We start from the raw sequence: 10,684 nt of genomic DNA on the forward strand, positions 1-10,684 counted from the left end.
ACATATGTTCTCACTTATAAGCGGGAGCTAAGCATTGGGTACACACGAACATAAAGATGGAAACGATAGACACTGGAGACTAAGAAAGGCAGGAAACAGAGAGGGGGCAAGGACTGAAAAACTTCCCATTGGGTATTATGTTCACTATCTGGGTGACAGGATCGGCTTCCTAAACTCTCAGCATCACACACACTGTACCCCTTTGTAAACAAATCTGCCTGTGTAACCCTGAATCTAAAATTTTGAAAATAATAATAAATTTTAAAATTAAAAGTTTATCAGTCCGGGCACAGTGGCTCACACCTATAATCTTAGCACTTTGGGAGGTCGAGGAGGGCGGATCACCTGAGGTCAGGAGTTCAAGACCAGCCTGGCCAACGTGGAGGAAACCCCGCCTCTACTAAAAAATACAAAAATTAGTTAGGAGTGGTCATGGTGTCACAATCTCAGCTACTTGGGTATTGAGGCAGGAGAACTGCTTGAACCTGGAGGAGGCTGCAGCTGGCCCAGGTTGTACCATTGCATAATTAGTTTCATGGAGACAGAAACCAAAGAGTCTCATTCTCAAAAAAATTTTTTTAAGTAAAAACTAAAAAGTTTCCCACAAAGAAAAGCTCAGGGCTAAATGCCTTACTGGTAAATTCTACCAAATGTTTAAACGACCAATTCTTCCCAAACTCTTCCAAATAACAGAAAAGGAGATAACAGGTTTTTTTTTTTTTTTTTTTGAGACAGCTGCCTTTGCTCTGCTGCCCACTTGGAGTGCAAGTAATGGCCTAATCTCGCTCACTAAACTCTGCATCCTGTGAATCACATGGATTTTCCTGCCTCAGCCACCCAAGTATCTGATTACAGGTGCTGCTTCACCATGCCCAGCTTATCTTTTTTTTTTTTTTTTTTTTTTTTTCAGATTTCTACAGAGCTGGGGTTTCTCCATGATGGCGGGACTGTCTCTGTAAACGCTGACCCCTGGGCGATCTCGCCCACCTCAGTCTCCCCAAAGTGCTGGGATTACAGGTGTGAGCCACTGCACCCGGCTGACACTTTCAAACTCATTCATTGAGACTAGTATTTCCCTGGTACCAAAACCAAAGACATCACAAGAAAAGAAAAATGATAACCAATATTTCTCATGAAGATTAAAAAAAAAATCCACAACCAAATACTAGCAAGCCAAGTCCAGCAACACATAAAAAGATTCTATACCATGACCAAGTGGGATTTATCCCTGCTTGGAGTATCACCCAAAAATCAACTGATACAATGCCCCAAATTAATAGAATAAAAAGCAAAAACCACACGATCTCAATAAACACAATAATTTTCTGACAAAATCCAGCACTCTTTCATGATAAAAACAGTCCACAAACTAGGAATAGAAAGAAACTTTCTTTACCTGCTAAAGGCATCTATGAAAACCCACAGCCAATCAACAACTCCATGAAATGGGGAAAGACAAAGGTTTCCCCCTAAGATCAGGAACTGCACAAGTATATCTACTCTTGTCACTTATAATCTACATTATATTGAAAGTTCCAGGCCGGGCACGGTGGCTCACACCTATAATCCCAGCACTTTGGGAGGCCAAAGTGGGTAGGTCACCTGAGGTCAGTGGTTAGTCAGTGGCCTGACTAACATGGTGAAACCCTGTCTCTACTAAAAATACAAAAATTAGCCGGGTGTGGTGGTGCATGCCTATAATCCCAGCTACTCGGGAGGCTGAGGCAGGAGAATCACTTGAACCTGGGAGGCGGAGGTTGCAGTGAGCTAAGATCATGCGACTGCACCTCCAGAGCCTGGGCGACAAGAGCAAAACTCAGTCTCAGAGAAAAAAAAAAAAAAAGGAAAAAAAAAAAAGTTCCAGCCAGGACAATTAGGCAGAAAAAATAAAATAAAATAAATGGCATCCATATTAGAAATGAAAAAGTAAAACTATCTTTGCAGACAATGTCATTTTTTTTTTTTGAGACGGAGTCTCGCTCTGTTGCCCATGCTGGAGTGCAGTGGCGTGAACTCGGCTCTCTGAAACCTCTGCCTCCCAGATTCAAGCAATTCTCCTGCCTCAGCCTCCAAAGTAGCTGAGATTACAGGTGCACACCATAACACCCGACTAATTTTTGTATTTTTAGTAGAGATGGAGTTTCACCATGTCGGCCAGGATCGTCTCAATCTCCTGACCTCATGATACCCTCACTTTGGCCTCCCAAAGTGCTGGAATTACAGGCATGAGACGCCGTGACTGGCCACAGTTTAAGACACACTTAAACTACTTTTCTGTACTTCTCCTCATCCCTCACTGCAGTTCTACTTAAACACCTGCTCCTGGGCCCCAGAAACACCTTCCCAGTCGTGTCTCAGAGTCTGCAGTCTTCCGCCTCCAGTTCTCTGGGTCATCCTTCTAAGGCTGGCTCAGATGCCAGCTCTATTTTTTCTCACCAGAAAGAACCTCTCCCTTCTGCCTGCCCCGACACAAGCTATCACTGTACTTGCACGCAAGGGCCTGAACTGGAGTCCTGGCTGTCAGGCTTCAGGCAAACTGCGACTCTCTGGAATCCAATCCTCCTCACTGTTCCATAAGCCCAATGTCGTGGGCCCCACCCCCAGAACATGTAGAGTAATACTTGGGTAAAAGTGATCTGCAGCAGTGGCCAGGCACGGTGGCTCACGCCTGTAATCTTGACATTCTGGGAGGCCAAGGCAGGCAGATTAAGCTTGGAGCCTGCAGTTCAAGACCAGCCTGGTAATAAGTAGTGCGAGACCCCCATTCTAAAAAAAAAAACGGCTTTTCATTATTCTGGCATGGTGGTGCACACCTGCAGTCCAGCTACTTGAGAGGCTGAGGCGGGAGGATTGCTTTGACTGTGAGCACAGGAGGTTGAGGCTGCAGTGAGCATTGATCACCACTGCACCCAGCCCGATGAGTGAGAGCCTGCCCCCAAAACAGAAACAAACAGAAAAAAGTAACCTAGGAAAGGGGACGCTGGATCTCTACCTGCTTGATGGCAATAGTAATAGCGGCCCCATGGCCAGCCCCTCTGCTGAGGGATTCCTAGAGCTCCAAAGGACTGGAAAATGGAGTTATCCTTTTTCTGTTACTGGTGAAGAAGTTGAGGTTTAAGGAGGTGAAATTACAAGTTTGGGGCTTCTTATTAATATTTTTTCCTAAGAGATAAGATTTTAATGTTTTATTTTAATGAAGGTAATAATTGTGTATGTTCATGGGGCAGAGTGTGATGTTCTGATCAGTGTATACATTGTGGAATGATAATATCAAGCTAATTAACATATCCATCACATCACAAATGTATCATTTTTCTGTAGTGAGAACATTTAGAATCTAATATTGCCAGGTGTGGTGGCTTACGTTTGTAACCCCAGCACTTTCGGAGGCTGAGGTGGGAGAACCACCTGAGGTCAGCAGTTTGAGACCAGCTGGCCAACATGGTGAAACTCTATTTCTAATAAAAATACAAAAATTATCGAGGCGTGATGGCATGCACCTGTAGTCCCCAGCTACTCGGGAGGCTGAGGCAGGAGAACTGCTTGAACCTGGGAGGTGGAAGTTGCAGTGAACTGAGATCCACCACTTCACTCCAGCCTGGAAAACAGAACGAGAGTCCGTCTCAAAAAAAGAAAAAGGAAAAATGTCAGACAGTATCTACATTTCTGAAAAAGGAACAGATCAGCAGGCTGATGAATAAGATCTAAGAGTAAGAACAAGACCTACAGAAATAAGAAGATGCCAAATGATTCCTAAGACCTCTTTGTAATATTTTAAAAATTCAATAAAATATGTCTCTGTGTGTTGACTAAAAGGTACAACATTTCAGTTAGATTGGAGGAATGGGTTTTTGAGCTGTATCGCACAGCAAGATTATTATTCATTAGGAATGGTAGCTACTAATAATGTGTATCTGAAAATTGCTTCAAAAGTGTATTTTGGCTGGGACCGGTGGCTCACGCCTGAATCCCAGCTCTTTGCAGAGGCTGAGGAGGGTGATCACTTGAGGCTGTGAGCCCGAGATAAAGCCTGGCCAACATGGCAAAACCCTGTCTCTATAAAATACTGAAGTTAGGGCTGGGCATGTGGTGGCTCACGCCAATCCCCACTTTGGGAGGCAGGTGGCATACCACAGCCAAGAGTTAGAAACCAGCCTGACCAATATGGTGAAACCCAATCTCTACTAAAAATACAAAAAAATTAGCTGGGCATGCTGGAACACACCTGTAATCCCAGCTACTCAGGAGGCTGAGGCAGGAGGATCACTTGAACCGGGGAGGCAGAGGTTGCAGTGAGCCAAGATTGCTTACTGTACTCCAGCCTGGGGCAGGTGAAAGCAAGACCTCTGCAAGAAAAAAAAAAACAACAACAACAACAAATTTAGCCAGGTGTAGTGGTGGATACCTGTAGTCCCAACCACTCAGGAGGCTGAGGTGAGCAGATCACTTGAGCCTGGGAAGTTGAGGCTGCAGTGAACTGTCATTGTGCCACTGCACTCCAACCTAGGCAACAAAGCAAGTCTCTGAAAAAAAAGTACATTTTATTTTTCATTTTGCATTTTGTATTGTTTTGAGATGGTATCTTCCTCTGTCGCCCAGGCTGGAGTGCAATGGCACGATCTTGGCTCACTGCAAACTCCGCCTCATGGGTTCAAGTGATTCCCCTGCCTCAGCCTCTTGAGTAGCTGGAATTACAGGTGCACACCACCACACCTGGCCAGCTATCCAACATTTTTCTGATATCCTTGATTTTAGCTGTTGTATTTTGCTGAATCAAAGCATCTGAATTTGGTAAATATTTGTAAATCCAAGAAAATTCCTGAGGCGAGTCTCAGTCATTTTTAAAGGTTATTTTGCCAACATTGAGAATGCAGTTGAAGGAAAAAAGGAATGAAAATCACAGGAAACATTTGTGATGCATGCTTTTTCTCTCAAGATAGCCCAGGGCTTCAAAGCCAGAAGGGAAAAGAGGCCAGGGTACGTGGCTCACGCCTGTAATCCTAGGGGTGACTTTTGGAGGCTGAGGTGGGATCAAGTCAGGAGATCGAGACCACCCTGGCTAACACGGTGAAACCCCGGCCTTTACTAAAAAATACAAAAAATTAGTCAAGGCGGCCTGTAGTCCCAGAAGCATCCGGAGGCTACTCCAGAGGCTGAGGCAGGTAACCGGTGTGGAACCTGCAGATGGAGTTTGCAGTGAGCCGAGACCGTGCCAGTGCATTCCAGCCTGGGCAACATAGTGAGACCCCATCTCAAAAAAAAAAAAGGAATTTTCCTCAGTGCTTTGTAGCTCCCCAATAGGGCTAAGCTTTTTCTATTTGATGAGAACTTTAATTTGTTCCTCTGATTCCAATTAATATTTTTTTCTCATTATCTTTTTCTGCACGGTTTTGCACCCTTCATTTTGTTAGCACTGTTCGAGTGCAGATCTTTATCTCTTCCTAAAACAGTCTTTAAGTCGTCACATGATCTCTCTTCTCTATTTCTTCTAAAACTATGCCTGTTTCCTTTTTCCCTTCCTCAACTCAGACTGTTTTTTCTTTCGTTTTTCTACTTTAATACTGTTTTTGAGACGGAGTCTCCTGCTGGGTGCTACTCAGGCTGAGGCAGGGCTCGATTTCTGGTTCACTGCAAGTCTGGCCTCCCGAGTTCAGCTGTTCTCCTGCCTCAGCCTGCCGAATAGCTGCTGGATCTGAGAGCGCTGAGCCACCGCCTTCAGCTTAATTTTGTATTTTAGTAGAGACGGGTTTCTCTGTGTTAGCTTTTTGTGGATGGTCTCCGACTCTGACCTTGTAATCTCTCCTGGCCTCCTGAGGCTGGAATAATCTTCTGATGGTGTTCAGGTGTGTGTCCTCACACCATACCCAAGCAATTTTTTCTTTTTAGTGAGACGGGATTCTACAGTGTTAGCCAGGATATTCCTGGATCTCCTGACCTTGTGATCTGCCCTAGCCTCCCAGAGGTTTCACACCTTCTTTGAGAAGCTGTGTGTGTGTGTGTGTGTGTGTGTGTGCCCGCCACCACACCTCGGGCTTAATTTTTCTTTTTGTATTTTAGTAGAGATGGGGATTTACACTGTTAGTTAGATGGTCTTAATCTTCTCCCACTATGGTCTACCCAAATTTCTTAGCCTCCCAATGTTTAAGAAATTATTAAATATTAGTCTGAAACATTTTGACTTAGTCATTCTGTGCATTCCTGCAGATCTAAGAAGCTTTTAGAAATTACAGATAAAGGCCGGGTGTGGTGGCTCATGTCTGTAATCCCAGCACTTTGAAGCTGCAGCGGGTGCATCACGAGGTCAGGAGTCAAGACCAGTCTGGCTGGAGTGGGGGCGCGTGACCCAGGCCTGCAATCCCCAGTCCTTTGGGAGGCCGAGTCGGGGATCCCAGGTCAGGAGGACCTCGAGACCATCCTTGGCTAACACGGTGAGCCTCGGCTCTTACTAAAAATACAAAAAATCAGCCGGGCGTGGTATGGTGCCTGTAGCCCTGCAGCTATTCAAGACGCTGAGGCAGGAGAATGGAGTGAACCTGGGAGGCGGAGCTTGCAGTGACCCGAGATCATGCCACTGCACTCCAGCCTGGGCGACAGAGGAGACCCCATCTCAAAAAAAAAAAAAAAAGATCGCTTCGCCAAGATGGTGAAAACCCGCCTCTACTAAAAATACAAAAAAATTAGCAGAGTGCAGCAAGTGGCTTCCTAAAGTAGCACTGAAAGAGCTGGGATGGCAGACACATTAAAGCCTGGAGTGGTTTCCACTAGCATGTTTTATATACTGAGGATAAGTAAATAGGTCTTAAAGGCTACGTTCTAATTGAGCTGAGAGAAAATTCTTCCGATTGATTCTTTGTTATCATGTTCTGATTGGATGAGAGCAGCGTTAGCACACCCAATCAGAGCATGATAATAAAGCCCAATCAGAGTAAGCCTAGGGGTTCATCTTATCCAATCAGAACATGCAGTCCAGGAGCCGTCATTGCCTAACCTCACTATATAAAGCATGCTGAGGTGGAGGAACATTCTAGGCGTCGCTGTGTCTTCCTTTCCAGGTGTTCGGTGTTAGCTTAGGCAGCCACTTGCTGCACGTTCTGCTAATGGCTAATGCACGCTAGAGGCTGGAGGCTGTAGGCGGGAGCCAGTTCATGGGGTTTCTGCCTTTGCTTCGGCTAAGTGCTGGCAGTGCTTAATTAAAACTGTGGCTCTAAGAGCCGTGTGTAGGAGGGCATCCGGGCAGCTGGAGGTGCTCCTGTCCGAGCCCGGCTCCCCACGCTGGGAGGCTGGGGCTCAGGATATCGTGACTAACTCACAAGGTTGGAGGCATGTCACTCTGACAGCAACTGGAGTGGAGGGGAGAAAATAAGTTTAACATGGAGGGGTGAAGAAGAGGGTGGTGGAAGGATTTATGAGGAAAAGATAGGAAGGGAAAAGATGGAAATAAGGGGGGGGAAGGGTGGTGGAATGGAGATGGATGGAGGAAGTGGATGGAGGGGGAAAGGGAAGGAAGGGAAAGATGATGGAAATGGAAATGGAGGAAGGGTGGAATGGAATGGAATGGAAGATTTTAATTAGGATTATTTTGTGTTTTTGCTTCTGAGTAGTTTTTATTTTCTATACTTTGTGTCTTAACCGCTTGCCTGCTGATGCTTAGTTTGCGAATACTTTCTTCCATTCTCTGGATTGTTTTTTCATTCTGATTGCTTCCTCTGCTTTGCAGAAGCTTTTAAGTTTAATGTAATTAATTCCATTTGTCTGTTTTTGCTTTTGTTGCTTGTGCTTTTGATGTCTATTTGAAAATTGCTTGTCCTAACCAATTTTATTTAGCATTCATCGTATGTTTTCTTCTCTAGTAGTTTCATAGTTTCGCAGGTCCTGCATTTAAATCTTTATTTTGAGCGAATTTTGTATATGATGAGATAACGGCTCCAGATTTATTTTTCTACATGTGGGTGTCGTGGGTTTTCCTAGCACAGTTTATGACAGGATGTTCCGAAGGTGTGTTCTTGGTGCCTTTGTTAAAATGAGCTGACTGTAAATGCGGAATTTATTTCTGAGTTCTCTATTCTGTTTTGTCTGTCTGTCATTCTCTGCCTCTCCCCTGCCTGTTTTTTTGACAGTACCATGCTGCTTTGATGTTAGACTATAGATTGGCAGTTACTATGGATTTATAGTATATTTTGAAATCAGGTAGTGTGATGCCTCCAGGGTTTGTTTATATTCAAGATTCTTTTGTCTATCTGAGGAGTTTTGCATTTCCAAGGAATTTACACCTTTTTTTTCTATTTCGCTAAGAATAGTCTGTAGGCTTTACATAAATCATGCTTGATTCTGTAGATGAGTGATGTATATTTTAACAATATTCTTCCAGTGTATGGACATTGATATCTTTCCATTTACCTAGGCCTGCTTTAATATCTTGGTCTATGTTTTACAGTTTTTGTTGTAGGATCTTTCGCTTTATTGGTTAAGTTTATCCCTAGGTGTCGTCATTTTGTGGAGGGTGGGTAGTTACTGTCCTGATTTCTTTCTTATGTGTTTCACTATTGGTGCATGTGTGTGCTACTAATTTTTGTACGTTGATATTGTATGTTGCAAATCCTGATCTAAAATTATTTCTAGTAGGTTTTGTGTGGGAATCTTTAGGATTCTATGCAGATAGATCATGTCACCTGCAAACAGAGACAGTTTGACTTATTTTTTCCAGACTCTACGGCTTTTATTGCATTCTCCCAAATTTAATTGTTTTAGCTAGACTTGTGTACCATGATGAATAAAAGCTGTAAAAAAGCAGCCACGCTTGTTCGAGTGGCTGGAGTAAAAGGCTTTACTTTATTCCCCCAAATTGATTACGATGTTAGCTGTGGGTGGCCATATAGGCCTTTTATTGTGTTGGGAGATATGTCTCTCCTGTACCATTTGAGTTTTTATGTTCAATGAATGTTGAATTTTATTCTTTAGATCTGCTGAAATGATCCTATATTCTTGCTCCTTATTTTCGATGTGATAAAGCACATTTATTTATTTGTGGTTTTATTCAAATATCTTCATATTACCCGCCCAATGAATCCCCCTTCATCATGGCAGATGATCTTTTTACTGTGTTTTCAAATGCAATCTTTTCTTTAAAGAATTGTTGAGGACTTATGTCATCAGGATATTTGCTCATGTTTTCTTCTTGTGTTGTGGTCCTGGTCTGGTTTTTGTAGCAGGGTAATGCTGACCTCATATGAACAAGTTCTGACGTATTCTTCCTCCTTTTAATTTTGAGGGAATATTTTGAGGAAAATTGGTATTACCTCTTTGAAAAATGTTTAGAATTCAGCAGTAAAACCGTAAGTCTTCTGTTTTTCTTTGATGGGAGATTTTTATTACTGCTTTAATTACATTACTCATTACTAGTCTGTTCAGGTTTTTTTTTGGAGTCTTGCTCTGTCGCCCAGATTGGAGTGCAGTGCATCGTGATCTCAGCTCACTGCCACTGCCTTCCTGTTCGCTTATTCTCCCACTTCAGCCTCCCAAGTAGTTGGTATTACATGACGCTCGGTTAATTTTATTTTAGTAGAGACAGGGTTTCGCCATGTTGGCCAGGACTGGTCTTAAACTCCTGACCTCAGGTGATCTGCCTGCCTCAGCCTCCCAAAGTGCTGGGATTACAGGCATGAGACACTGAGTCCGGCCCAGGTTTTTTATTTCTTTATTCTAGCGTATGAAATTGCTATGTTTCCAGAAATTTATTCATTCCTTAGGATTTTTCCCATTCATTTGTAGACATAGGTGTTTTTACACCCCAAGCAGATCTTTTGCATTTGTAAGTATTGTATTGCTTCCTTTTTTCATCTATGATTTTATTGCAGTTTTCTCCTTTTCCCAGGTCTTATTATAGCTGGTCAATTTTGATTTTTTTCCAAAAAAAAAAAAAACCTGTTTCTTTTTGTTCCTTTTGATGTAGGAATTTTTGGTTTCTATTTTAAAAAGTTTTTCTGTAATCTTTATATTTTACTACTAATTTTAGCATTTGATTTTTCTTTTTTTTTATAATTGCTTTTATTGTTTTATTTTTTATTTTTATTTTTTGATTATACTTTAAGTTCTAGGGTACATGTGCACAATGTGCAGGTTTGTTACATACATATACATGTGTCAGGGTGTATGCTGCTATAACTCAAGAATTTGTCATTTACATTGTGTATCTCCTATCAGTTATTATTCCTCCCCTCCCCCCACTCACATGACAGCCCCGTGTACAGTGTTCTCTCAGTCCAAGTGTTCTCTATTGTCTCACTCCCACCTAAGGAGTGAGAAATAGGGAAAGTTTTGGTTTTTGTCCTGCAATACTTGTTGAGAATGATGGTTTCCAGCTTCATCCACGTCCCTTATTAAAGAAATATGAACTCATGCTTTTTATGGCTGCATAGTATTCCACTTCTGCAGTGTGCCATTGTTTTCTTAATCCAGTCTATCGTTGATGGACATTTGGGTTGGTTCCAATTTGTCCATCCAAGTTGGTTCATTGTGACAGCCACACAAACATGCATGTCTTTTATAGCAGCATGATTTACAACTTTTGGGTATATACCTAGTAAATGAGATGATGGCTGGGTCAAATGGTGTTTCGTTTTAGATCCTTGAGGAATCACCACACTGTCTTCCACAGTGGTTGAACTAGTTACTTGAAGTGTACTGT

This window comes from Papio anubis, chromosome 16 (genome assembly GCF_008728515.1).
Source record: "Papio anubis isolate 15944 chromosome 16, Panubis1.0, whole genome shotgun sequence".
NCBI classification, from domain to species: Eukaryota; Metazoa; Chordata; class Mammalia; order Primates; family Cercopithecidae; genus Papio; species Papio anubis.